The following is a 14,961-nucleotide window of genomic DNA, read 5'->3' as shown; positions in this document are numbered from 1 at the left end:
TGTATAGTGGAAAAATGTCTAAAATTTTAGCGTTTGAGAATTGTTTCTTTGCATTAAAACACTCCCTCTCTCATAGCCTTTTGTTTAACTAAAACTTTACTGTGAGGAAAATATTGAACCATTGTTAGTAGTACTTTAATGTAAATGTGTTGATTGGAATAATTTTGCTGACTGAGGATGGACAACTTTGAACATTAAGAATGGCTAAAATAAAAAAGACTTCTAGAGAATAATGAAGATGAAATGAAAGCACAATTTTCCTTTAGTCTCAAAATCATTGGTATTTAATAAAATTCCAATTAATCATTAGCACTTGATAAAATTGAAAACTGAGAAAATTTTAAAATAATCTGACTATATTTTTTCATATTTTGGTGGGCATATTTTGGAAAATGTATTTACTTTGTTTTTAGTTTATTGTATACCTGATTCTATATTCACCATATCTGCACATGACAATTTTGACATTTGCAAATTTAAAATAAAATAAATATTTTAAATAAATTAAAAAGAGAAGATTTCTCCAGATGCTTTTCTTTTTCTTTAAGGAATCAAAGTCTCGCTGTTTAGGTTTCTATCTGACATCACTCTTCAAAAGATTTCCACATTGAAAACCTTATCACCATTTACCTTCCTAGAGAAAGTTACATTTTCTTTCACAAAACCTGAATATTAATATGTACATTGGAGTTTCTTTTTCCTTTTCCCTTATCTGGGAATAATAATGAGTGAGAGAAAGTGAATTATATATACAGCTCAGGGGCACTGCTGAAAGGTTGAGTTTGAGCAGTATGATAATTCTGGTTTTAGCTTTCTTATCAATGCAGCAGGTTCACTCAGGTTTAAGAATGAACTGTTAAAGTCTTTTTTTGTCCTGTTACACAAGTTTTCTGTTACATAGAAAACTCAGCTTTTTTTTTTTTTTTCCCCCGGTTTGTGGCTTAATCGGAGGCAATACCCAATATTGTCTGCAAAGTACAAGCAATATATATTTGAAGCACTTGAATAATATTAGTATCTTGGCTGAGTAAGGAGAAAAAATAATCCATAAAAGTAAAGATAATACAATTTTAAATGGGAACTTTCACATGCCATAGGACTTCATTCAGCTTGCTGACAAAGGACTTCAGAAATAAGGAGAGCTTGAGATGGAGGAAATGTAAATGCACAGTGTGTCTTGATATCTTCAGGTTGTGTCTTCATATGTTGCTGTATATTTGACTGATGAAAGCCTTGCTGAGATTTGCAAGTAAGCATCAAAGCATCTGTGGAATTTTTAAATGAACAATTTCTTTCTATGTCACTCAATCAAGCAATATGTTTTCTTAATTTTTCATCATATATATATTTTTTCAAGATAAATCCACAGCCTTGCTGGGGAGGTGAACATAACCTTTGCAGTATTATATTGTCCTCCTAGGAATCTTTCTTTCTTCTGACAAAGCAATGTTTTCAGAAATGTCAAATTTCTCCCATCTATTTTTGCATCAGAAGCCAACTTTAGAAAAATTAGGAAGTCTTTTCTTCCCCCCATTTTTCCTTTCAACCCACATAAAATAGTGTCATTTAATATAGCACTACATAGTTTGTAGTCTTAAATCTGATTTCTCCAACTCTAAGTAGCATGAAACTGTCAAGTGTCTTTTCTCCTTTGCATATTTGGATGCCTTTTAAAATCATATTTTGCCACTCTGTGGCATTTGTTAGAAACCATGAGTGGCCTAACACTGTGTGTTATTGGATCACAATAGACGAGTGCGAATATGCTCATTTGCTAATGATTCACTCCAAAACACATGCATAGCATCCTAAAAGCCAATAAATAGGTAATTTATATGTAACAAAAATAAAATTATTATATAACTGATTAAAATTATAGAGCTAAGAAATTGGTGGAACAACCATATTAAGTCATAATTTAAAATTACATATCTGCTTTCTATGAAGGATCAGATTGCATATGCTCACAGATATAGAACACACAGAATACAGGCATGATATGCCTATGTACAGACAAACTTTTTTCTTACTATTTCTTTTTCTTTCATATACATTATGAATAAAGTGTATCAGGTCTTAATGTCTGTCATGCATTATCAAGATATTTACTAATCATTTCTTGATTTAACAAATGCTTAGTGAAGGCAGGGTTGTAGTTGTGCATATAGATAAAGTTTATACATACAGGTAAAGTATTTGTGGTCAGGAAGCTTATTTTCTTGTGGGTACGTTAGAAAGTAACCAAGTAAATAAACAAACAAGATAATAAAAAGTGCTTAAGTGGTAGGTAGAAAACAACAGAATAATACGTTGGATGTTGATTGAGTACGATACTTTAAATAAATAGATACACGTGTGTCTGCTAAATGTAAGGCATTTGAGTGAGCCCTCAAAGATAATGAGTCTTGGCAGAAGAGGTAACGTGCAAAGCTGGTAGGTGGGGAAGGGCTAGGTATATTCAAGGAAAAGAAAGGCCATTGTGACTAATATGGTGAACAAGATGAAAAATGCCATGAGATGATGGTGAAGAAGTAGTAGGAGCAAGATTCTGAAGGCTTTCTGCCAAACATAACTCCAGGTTTTATTCTATGTGCAACAGTGAATATTTGAAGGGGCCTATAAAAGTTCCTCAGTGATCGACTTCAAAGATTTGGGCAAGAATATTGTGGAGCAGACATACCAAAGATATGTTTTAAAGGTAGAACAAGATTGACTATGCACAGTTCTTATATTGATTTACTTAACTATTTTCATTAGATACTTTAAACATAGCACAATGAATGCTCCCTTAGATGTCTGAAATATTACCTTAGAAAAAAGATTACTTAACACTTAAGGAAATCTTTTTTTTTTTTTTTATAAAACCAGATAGTTAATAAGGATAGTGACACATAGCCAAAATATCTTTAATAAGACCAGATATGTCAACATATACATGTTAAGTTAATTTTCTATATCATAGTAGAGCTGAAATATTGCATCAGGAAATAATCATTTTACACATATACACACCATGTTTTATATCCACCACATCATAAGGAATAGAAGCGTCACCACCTGACATTTTGGCAATTTCAGAAAGTACTGACAATTTCACCTCCATAGTCACTGGGATATATTCAGCACCAAGGAAAAGTTAGCCCATTTTCACCAAATAATTAATTCAACTTAGAGCTCACAGGATGAAAGTGCAGCACACTGTGATTCCATGGGAAATGATGCAGAGAGTGAAATCTGGGACATAAGCTTTCTGATAAGATACTTATTAGTCTTCCCCAACAGAGTTCAGTGCTACTCCATCCTGAATTCTTTGAAAGTTTGTGCTACTTATTAAAGATCAGCAAGTTAGAAATTGTGGCTTGAACTTTCTGTAGTCATAGAAAATAGCACATAACTAGACTCAGAGATGTTGGCCAAGGGATACAAAATTTCAATTAGATAGGAGGAATAAGTTCAAGATCTACTTTACAACATGGTGACTGGAGTTAGTAACAACAAAGTGGACTGTATTCTTGAAAAATGCTAAGAGAGTGAATGGTAAATGTTCTCACCAATTTGGTCATTAAAATGCTTTTTATTAATAAGGAGACACTGTGGTTGGAGGGAATATTTACCATGTTCAAATTCATCGCAAAGATTGGAAAAACAAATGAAGTGATTCAGTGTCTAGCACAGTATCGGCCATTTAGGAGGCTCTCAATATGCACTATTGAATGTGAATTAATTATAGAGTGTCAGTGTCTTAATTACCTCAAAAGAAAAACAGCTCAAGATAGAAGACATTATTTAGAATAAACCTACCTTTATCAGTGGATTAAAACAAGTTCTTTTTGTGACTTCAGAAACTAGGTGAAGAGACTCACACTGAACAAATAGGTACACATATTTTGTTTAATTTTTATAGAGCTTATTCTTACATTTTTATGTCACTGTTTATTTGCTTAAATAATCCTTCTTAAAACGGGTACTGAAATAATAATGCCACGTCATAACGAGTGTTGGACAAGTAATTATTTGAGTCTCAGAATTGGAAAGCCACCTTGAAGTGGCATCAAAATCTTAGACTGAGGTCATTGCCCAGCTTATCTGATAGGAGCTACAGTCCAGTAACCCTGGAGAAATATGCTGGACCCTTTATTATTGGAACTGGAAAGAAATGATGAGATAATAAAGGGGAAGTACCCTAAGAAAAATAAATTTATATTGAGAAAAAAATAATTTATCCAAGGATGAAACTGAAGTGCAGTTTTAGAGATCCTCCTAATTTGGCATTTCTTTTTAATTGGTGTGAAATGTGTATGATACGTATATACCACAACGATTGCCTTAATGTTGCATAGGCTGGATCTGCTATTCAAGTTCAACTCTAGAGCATGTATCAACTGTAGCTGGACATTATCTTTTTCTACTGTCTAGAAAATAATATTCAAAGAAAGAAATTCTGCAGCATGAAAAGTTACACTAGATTAAAATACATATTATTTTGCTCTTCAGTGTGTTTACTTTTTTGATTTATTGGTTGATTAGAACTGATCGCCACTTTCACTTTTATAAGACAATGGCCCTTGCATTTGAAGGCTGAATGCTTCATTTTATTTCATTTCAATCAATATTGACAAGAGCACTTATTAGACTCTATGTAGACTAAAAGGGCAAGTGAGATATAAACTCTTTCCTCCAAGAGCTTACAATTTAGTGGGACTAAAAATCAAAAGATGTCACAAGGTTTCACAGGTGGAAGATATTATATTTACCTGGTGACCAGGCGGTGCTTAAAGGGAGCAGCTGAATTTAAAGTGCACCTTGAAAGAGACCATGTGTTTAACAAGTCAAATGGAGGAAGAGAGAGGCATTGGAAGGGCAAGGCCAAAGTATTTTAGTAAGCACAAGACTTAAAGAATTTAAGTGGTTCTAATTTGGAGGGTATGCTGAAATACAATACAGAGTTTCAAACTTTGAAAATCTGAAGAATGCCATTTATAGGTTTTAGGTTTTATTTCTTTTTTTAACTTTTTTTAAATTTTAAAATAATTGTGGACTCAGGAAGTACACAGTACAAAGACTCTCACATACCCATCACCCAACTTCCCCCAATGATGACATTTTATATAGTTATAGCACAATATCAAAACCAGAATATTGACATGACTATTATCTAGAATGCAGACTTTATTCAGTTTTCACCATTTTTAAAAAACCCGCACTCATTTGTGTATGTGTGCATGTTTTTGTGATAGTATTTTTACTCTTTAATCAGTAGAATTATGTCATTGGGGGTAGGATTTAAGATTATTTGGCAACACTGAACAGGAAAAACTGGAAGTAGGAAGACTAAATGAAAAATTCTTGCAGTAGTACAGAAGAGGAACAATGACAACCTGGGATGGGTGGTGCCCAGCATAGCACTGGACACTGCAAAAGTATTTAGTGAGTGAGTAAGGATTTCTATTTTCAAACTGCATGTTTTTCAAATGTAAAGGCATGTTTTTCAAGTGTAAAGGGAAAAAAAGGACTATCCATTTTCAATTTCATAATGTGTGTACACTGGCAGGATTTAAAAGAGTGATAAGATGTAGTCAGAACCCAGTGAAATTCTCAGTCAAGCCCACTGAACTATATACTGCAGAAGCTCAATAGAAGAAAGACAACTCTCAATTTGAATGAGGTAAGCTGCACAGGTCAGAGAAAGGTCAGATTCAGACTCCAGGGCATGCACCCGCAATTAGAGCACTACTGGGAGAAAAGTGGAAAGGCATCTACTTCTTGTCCTAACTGCTATTATTGTTTCTACTCAACTCGCTCATTGCTAGTTGAAATATCAAAAACAAAAATTTGCTTTTTAAATTTAAAACCTTTCAAAAAAATTTCAATATCATGGGAGAAAGTTCAGAAATTTTTTTTTTTTAAGTTTTTATTTTATTTTTGTTGTTGTTGGTTTTTGGAGACGGAGTCTCACTCTGTCGCCCAGGCTGGAGTGCAGTGGCGCTATCTCAGCTCACTGCAACCTCTGCCACCTTGGTTCAAGCAATTCTCCTGCCTCAGCCTCTGAGTAGCTGAGACTACAGGCACCCGCCATCACGCCCGGTTAATTTTTTTGTATTTTTTGTAGAGATGGGGTTTCACCATGTTGGCCAGGATGGTCTTGATCTCTTGACCTTGTAACCCACTTGCCTTGGCCTCCCAAAGAGCTGGGGTTACAGGTGTGAGCCACTGAGCCTGGCCTTTTTTTTTTTTTAGTATTTTTAAAATTAAATAAATGCTAAGAAATTTTTCTAAGACAGCAATTCTCCTCTTTTATTCAATATAATGATTGCATAATTTTATTCCCTGTATGTCTCAAAATCTCTTACAAAGGTCAATATTTGCTGGGTAGACAAACTCAGAGTTGCAGAACTTCGATATATGGTTTGCTGGCTGAGGGATTATGAGCAAGGTTTTTAAACATTTTCTAAAACTTCATAACCTCATCAGTTATACAAGAGTGTTGGAGTCAATGGGCCACTTCCATTCTGACACTCTCAAAATAAATCTCCTTAATTCCCACATACCTTTTTATCACTGTTACTCTTTTTTACTTCGTATTAGGACAGTGACTGTGACACAGTAAGTATTCAGTGAAAGTTTTCTGAATGAATTTTTTGTAGAATTTTAATTCTAAAAGCTTTCAAGGATTTAAAGTAGGTTTTAGATTTTAGTACAGTAAAATTGTTTAAGCAAAAAAGCTTGCAACTTTGCATTTTATCCTTCATATTGTATGTATTGTAAAAATATGTAAGTCACTTAGTCTCTTTTGGATTCAGTGCTTTTCTCTGCAAATATGGGAACTGCACTTCTAAAATTGTTCTGTTTTTTAAAAAATGAATAACATTAATTGGTAGAAAAATTATGCACATCTCATGTAGCAGTATTTCAGGTTGAATTCCTCATAGCTTCTTAACTTGTATAAGCTACAAATTTATTTTTATAAAATTTTTAAAATAATATATTTAAACTAAATTTGTAAGCATTTAATCAAATTACTTCTACTAAATGTAAATGTAATGAACCAAAAAATAAGAGCTAACATTTAGTGAGCCTAATAAGTTACAAACATTGAGATATCGTTATTATGCCAATTTTATAGAATAGAAATCAAAGACCATAAAGGTTAAGTAACCTACCCAAGGTGATACATCCAATAAAAGAGGCAGTCAGGATTGGAACATGGGTAGCTGGGTTCCAGGGCTGTGTGTTTAACCAACACTTTATACAGTGTGTCACTCTGCATCACTTCCAAATAGAGAAAAAGCCCTGAACCATATTTTTTGAGCTAGGGAGTAGGACAATGTTTAAACATTGAATATGATGTTGTCTGAAATTGTATGGACAAAGCCTCTAATGACTTCCTGTAGAATCTCTGCCTTGTGCTGTAAATACAGTTTGCACTTGGGGACAGTCCAACCATGGGATGTAGATAATCACCAGTCTCTTTTCAATAGACACAAAATGTTTCAAATAGTATATGATCCACGTATATTTGCAATTTAGGAAGGTAGATTTCTGCTGAGAGGAAAATAGTTTATATATGAACAAGTCTTCTAGAAAATATGGACATACATTTCATAAGTTTTCAAATATTGCCTGTCTTCACAACATAAGTATGAAAAATGAACAGATCAAATTTCATTTATGCTATTGAATCATTATATGATTTTGTATAAACAAGTCAGTCCTCAGATGTTAGTATGAGAAATCCCAGTTTTTATTTAATAAAGCAGTTCTGCTTTGGGGTCTCTTTAGCTCTCATTTTTTTTTCCTGTCTCCTCAAATAATAATTATACTGTATTGATAACTTTATTCTTATTATGTGTAGTTATACAATACAGAATAAATTGCCTTGCATTTTAAGTTTAACTACTTGAAATGTCCCACTTCAACAGATAGTTTAATAGGAAAACAAAAAATATTTTAAAAAGCATTTGAGTGAATAAAACAAAGTAAGTACCATTACACTCAGACCTTTTCCTCCCTAGAATGTTAGATCCCAGATGCCTTACATAGAAAAATGATTACTTAGGTTCTTAGTACGTGTTACACCAAAAAGTTTGAGAGACTAGTTAAAAAGGATTGAACAGATTTCTCTGTTACGAAACTTCTTACTCTCTTTAACCTCTAATGTATTTAATTAAATACTTTTCAAACCTAATCTGTGCATTATTGAACATTTCATGGGGATAATATTTCGTGAAACTCTGTGAATATTTACATCAGTAGTCTTTAATGGAAATTAGACATTAGAATCACCTAGCGAGTATCTGAAGCATATCCCTGACAAGAGCAATCCAATCTGAGTCTTGGAGGGTGGGAGCCTGCAGTAGCAGGAAGCTATTATGGCTTCCCAAAGATGCTTATGTTCTAATTCCTGAAACCTGTGACTACGTTACATGGCAAAGGGGAATTAAGGTTACTAATTAGCTGGTCTTAACATCGAGAGATTATTCTGAGATATCCACATGGGCCCAATATAATGACAAAAGTCTTTAAATGTAGCAGAGGAAGCAGAAGAGTCAGTGCCAGAGTGCTGCATGTGAGAAAGACTCTACCAGTCATTGCTGGCTTTGAAGCTGGAAGAAGAGGCCACCAGCCAAGGAATGCAGGTGGCATCTGGAAGCTGCAAAGGCAAGAAAATGGATTCTCCCCCAGGACCTCTGCAAAGGAACACAGCCCTGCTGACATCTTGATACTGGTCCAGGAGACTCTTTTTGGACTTCTGAGCTCCAGAACTATAAAATAATGAATATGTTGTTTTGAGCTACTAGATTTGTGGTAATTCATTACAGTGAAAATAGGAAATGAATAAAGGCCCAAGCATTAGTTATTTTTAAAAGGTACCAGGTAATTCCAATATGCAGCCAGATTGAGAACCTCTAATTCTGATGAATGGCTGCTCATTAGAATCCCTTAAGAAGTTTTTGATACCATATCTTCCATCTGCCACCCGGGATCCAAATTCACTTTCAAAGTATCAACTTATTTAATCCCCATAACAACCTTATAAGATAGAAATCATTATCAGAAGCACAACTTTTTAAAGAAAGTTGTCCAATGTTATCTAGCTACTAAGTGATAAACTTTAAACCTGCACAGGCTGGCTCCTATAACCACAGTCATGTTGGCTTAAATGCTTGTGTAGGGTCTGTTTAGTACCATTTTAAAATATCATTACAATTACTGGTTATTTTCTGAGTTCCCTTTTCACAGGAAAAGCAGGAAATTAGAAATGAAAAGTGCCAGTAGAAATAAAAACATTGATGGCAGGATACTTATGATTGGGAAACTGATTCTGAGGGATAAGAATTGAAAATATAAAATCTTTCCATGTTCAAAAATCATGGAAATCTGAGGTCTTTGTGGGAGTTGTAAATGTTACCAAATGCAGCAATGTTTAGTGCTATTGGTAGTACTATTGTATTTGAGTAGAGTTGAATTAATCTTAATAATTCTGACTTATCAAGAAAAATTCATTTTTGTTTTGTATAATTCACTCATGAGAGCAGGTATATATTTAAAATTCTTAATAGTAATTTATATAAGTAAAAATGCTTCTGAGAGAAAGAAGCATCAATTGTCTGAGTATTTTAACAGGTAGGCCATGAATTTTCTAAATAATTCAATAAAATATATTATGGTATATGTATATGTTATGTTCCATATGGAAAATCTGCCTGTTTGCATGTCAGTCCTATTCAATTTTCTCTTATAAATGAAAGGCCATTCCAAACCAACTGAAATGTCAACACTCTTTGACATTTTAGTGACATACTTAGCAGAGGTACAAAGACGCCAAAACAAATCTATAAAATCCAGTAGAGGATTTATTTATGAAACATTCAGATTTTAAGAGTTAGGAAGACAAAGACAAACAGCAAAACCAAATTCCCTTGTGTTCCAGTTCTTGCCACTTTGTTCACTCACATTAAAGACTATAATCCTAGTATATGTTAAATCTTTCAAAGTTCCAGCCTTCCATTCCTTTGGGTGTTGTAATGAAAAGAGCACTGAACTAAAGAAAAAACACTAGCTAGTTATGTGACACTGAGTATAAACCATAAAACCACAGCAATTTCTCCTGATCTATCAAATGCACATTGCACCTGCTTTTTCTACCCCATAGGATTATGAAAAATCAAATGATAATGTTTTGGAAAGTTTTTTGAAAATAGTAAAGCACCATGTAAATAATGATTCCATGTAATAATATGGATTCCAAGAGTTACCTATCCCAACATAAGAAACTACCCCAAAATTTAGTGGCTCAAAACAATTCATTTAAAGTTTCTTAGGTCAGCAATTTGAGCATAGTTTAACTAAGTCCTTTACTTCAGAGTCTCTCACAGGCTGCAATCAATGTGTCTACTGTGGCTATCATCATGTCAACACTCAACTGGAGAAAGGTCTGCTTCCAAGATTACTCACATTGTTCTTGGCAGGATCAGTTCCTCACTGGTTGTTGGAATACAAGCCTCAGTTTCTTACTTGCTGTCTACTGAAGGCAGTCTTCAGTTCTTTGGCACATGGCCTTTCTAGCATGGTAGTTTGCTTACTTCATCAAAGTTTGCAAGCCAAGATGGCAATAGAACACAGCAAGATAGAAGTCATTCTTTTGTAATATAATCATGGAAATAGCATCTCATCACTTTTGCCTTATTTTATTCATTAGAGGCAAGTTACTAGAGGGGTCATCCCACACTGAAGGGAAGGTGACAACACACTGGTGTAAATATCAGGAAGTGGGGGTCATTGGGGGTCATCTTGAAAGCCGCCTAAGACATGGACCATTCCCTACACCCTAAACATATCCTGGGCTTACCTCCCTCTCAGTTATCTCAGGATTTCCTTCTTTCTATAAATCCACTCTCAAACACAGTTCAACCTTCAACACACAATTCAGTTAAGATCTCCTTTTGTGAATTTTATTACAAATCCTTCAGTAAGATGGGATCTTCCCAGTGTCTAAGTTCCCCAAACATTTGGCACACATCTTAGATCATGTGTTATCTCCTGCTTTTTGTGATAGTAGTCACAGCCTTCAGACGTATTCATTGACCAGGGCCTGGAAGTTCGGAATGGGGTCTTACACCTCTTCATAGTCTCCCATGGTATGAAGGACAATATAAGCTACAAAATGAGCAATCTACACAGTTATTGAATTGAATTGAGACAGCTTTTCATGCAAATGCTAAAATATAATCTCTTTTCTGCTAAAGGGCTTACTTGAAGACACTAAAAATGAATCGATAATTTCAGTTTTGAAATAGTCTTATTTTAGGGATTCCTGCCAGTTTTTCTGTTTTTCAAGGGATGTCTACAGTCTGCTCTTCTGAGAGTTTTATTCATCAAGAGGGTGAACCTGCAGAAAATAGTAGAACCATTTGACCTCAACAGTAAGGTACCAGATTTTTGGATGCCTATGTTTGGTAAGTGCATGCTTTTGTTCCAGGAGGTTTTTGGGGCCGCACCCTTCCTGTTATTAAAATTTTCTAGAACATGCTTAATTTTAAGGCAAATTCTCCCTTGTGTATAAAGTCTTATTGAGAAATCTCTCATTTATATTAACTTAGTAAAAAGGCCCTATTATACGAGTGATTATTTTTCAGCCATACAGTGTTTGTGTGTAAATAGACCTATGATCCCATGAAATTACTTAGATAAGAGCCTGGGTATAAAGAGTGTCTGGGGACCTATAAAATTAAATTTGCATAGTAGAACCTGAGTCAAGAATTCTACTTCTTTGGGGTATTTATTTTTGTAAGGTTGGGCCCAACATTCTTAGTATTAGAATATCTTAGAAACTTATAGAAGATTTATTCATTTCAGTTCAAGAGATTTCAAAGGTTCCACTGGCTTTTACTCAAGAACACTTATATGGTTGATGATGTGTTGAAACTGGCCCCTAGGGGTTTTGGTTTAGACTCAATCTACTTTTAGTTCTCTTTACTAAACTTAATCCAAGAAAGGCTTGGGGAGAGCATTTTTCAGAGCAGCTCACTATTAAGTTCTTTACAAACCCCCCATCCCTACTTTATACTCATCATTACCATTTATTCTGAGGAGAATTTCAGAGGTCTGGACTAAATTTGGCTTCTCCTCAGGGCTCCTTCCCATCAGTATTCCCTGTATAGGAAATGGCCAAAGTTAAATTTTTTGACTAAGTAAATGGAACGTAATCCATTTGTTCAGTGGTCCATGTGCTTCAAAACATCATGGGGCTTGATCTGATGTGCTGTCAGCCAAGTCACAGGAAATAGATAGTTCACTGCATTTTATGCCTCAGTGTGAGGGAGGCAGGAATTGTGAATTTTTGGAAAAATAAAATTGGGCAAAAAATGGGGAGATATGGTTGGAATTTGAAAACTACCTCATTGATATTTTTCATTATCTCATTGGGTAAGTTATTATTCTTTCATTCATTTGACAAATAATTTTTTGAGCATTACTATGAGTCTAGAATTGTTTTAGGCAGTAGGAACAAGCAGTGAACCAAAAGAAATGTTCCTGTTCTCATGGGTCTCACATTTAGTCAGGGAATAGATAATGAATAAATATTTAAGTAGGCATACAATATGGCAGCTGGTGATAAGTGCTAAGAAAAGAAATATTGTAAAACAGCAGAGAGCAACAGCTGGAGGTAGGGTGTGTGCTATTGTAGAATAGACAGCATTTGAACAGCGACCTGAAGAAAATGAATGAGTTTATATGAGTATTTGGGTAGAAGGAAGTTCTGAAGGGAGCAGAAAGTACTTAGACACTCAGGTGAAAAAAATATTTGTGTTGAAAGAACATTAAGGAGGCTAGGGTGGGATACAGGGAGAAGAGTGAGAAATGAAACCCAATAGGTTGGGGTGTGTATGAATCATATTGGAACTAGTAGGCCATCATGAGGACTTTGAATTAGATCCAAATAAAATTAGTAAACCATCAGAGGATTATAAGCAAAGAGGTCATATGTCCTATATTTTAAAAGGATCAATCTGCCTGCCATATAGAGACTTCCAGGGAGTAGGGATGGACACAGGGTGCTACAGGTGAGGTGCCAGTGGTAGCCCCAAGACCACAATTGGAATGGTGAAGTTGTTATTAATATAGATTATAAGACTGTGGGAGAAACAAGTTATGGGGAAGATTGGGGGCCTCAGTTTTGTACATTTTAATGATGATGTATTATTATATAAAGTGAAGATTATTTTACTATGTAAAGTGAAGATTTATAATTGAATATATGTGTCTAAAGGTCAGGAGAGAGGTTCAGGCTAAAAGAATAAATATGGGCATCCTAAGTATTTAGATTATTTAGAGTCAAGGGACTGGTTGAAATCATTGAAGAAGCAAGTCTATAAATGAAAAGGAAGTCTAAGGCCTGAGCTCTGGAGCATGTTAACATTTAGAGATAAGGTAGTTATGGAAGGCTGCATGAAATAGGGGAAATGAGACAATGTATAAAAGATTTATTGAAACTCTAATATACACAAGGCACTGTGATAGGTCTGTGATTCAATGATGAATAAAACTGTTTCTGCCCCTGAGGATTTCATAGTTTACTGGTGCTTTAATGGAGTTATTTATATAGAGAGTTATATAGAATGTGCTGTAGGCTCAGGGAAGTCAAAACTGCTATCTCTGCCTTGATATAAAAAATACTTCAGAGAAGAGGTGATATTTTTTCCACGTAGAGCAGGTAGTGAAGGGCATTCTAGGTGCAAGAGATTGCATGTACAAAATTGTAGAATTGGAACACATGAAGCATTGGTGGAAATGCAAGGAAGCAGCGTCATTGTAGGATAAACAGAGATGTGGAGTTGGAGTCACAGTGAATGGCATCTGTCACTTAGTGGCTGTGAAATGATCTTAGTTATCTTCTTATTTGGTTTCTTATTTATAAATCATAGTAACGATATCTAATAAGCACAGAAGAGAAAAAAAGTAAAAAATATTGGGTTTGTGTGTTTGTTATGTGTCATCCATTATGCAAAGTAACTTAATATACACTACCAGTTAATCCTCACAATCCCATGAGATAGACAGTATTACACCCATTTTACATCTAAGGGAAGAGACTCATCGAGAGGTTGAATAATTTACCCAAAATTTTCCAGATTGAGGGGAGGCCTGTGCGTGGGGATTGTGAAGAAAGCCAGGATCCAAAACTAAGTTACCTGACTCTCAACAGTAGGCAGGAAGACGTGATGGCTATTTACTAACACTGAAGTTCAAGTTAGAGCAGCCAGAGTGAGTTTGTAGAGAAGAGAATGGCTTTGGTGAAGTACAGACTGACCCAAAAAATTTCATCTCTGGGGTTGCCAGAATAAAACTTTCCTAGCTTGAATAGATTGGATATATGGTGCTTTCATTCACTGAAACAAAAGAAAAGAAAAGAAAAGAAAAGAAAAGAAAAGAAAAGAAAAGAAAAGAAAAGAAAAGAAAACAAACACTGGGAGGAGCAATGAAGGACTTGGCAATTTAGTAATCCTTGATGACTCAAGATGGCCTATTTATATCAGTTGGATCAGTGGAGTCCTTTGCCTATTAGCTCCATAAAATCTGGTCTCTGTACTCCTGGAACTTTGATTAAGACTATAAAATACAGAATGGTTTTTAAATTTAATTTACTTACAACCAAAAGGACTCAGCCCCTGGAATTTATTTAAAGTGTTGAAATCTCTCAGCATTAATTTTTAAAGCAGTCCTTTCCCCTTATCCCTCCAAAATAGAAGCTGTTCCTGAAGGTAGTTCTTTACTAGAAAAGGAGGACACAAAATTTAAATTCTGGGGATTAGCAGGATGCAAGAAAAGATAAGGCTTTAGAAATGAGGTGATTATAATAATTAAAATAAAAAGGTAATTTAAAGTTTCTGATGCTTGAAGCTGGAAATCTTTGTATGAAGCTGAAATTTTAATACTCAGACCTCTCTTCTGAATTCCATA

Source organism: Rhinopithecus roxellana, chromosome 6 (genome assembly GCF_007565055.1).
Source record: "Rhinopithecus roxellana isolate Shanxi Qingling chromosome 6, ASM756505v1, whole genome shotgun sequence".
In the NCBI taxonomy this organism is placed as follows: domain Eukaryota; kingdom Metazoa; phylum Chordata; class Mammalia; order Primates; family Cercopithecidae; genus Rhinopithecus; species Rhinopithecus roxellana.
Note: the sequence above shows the minus strand (reverse complement) of the source record.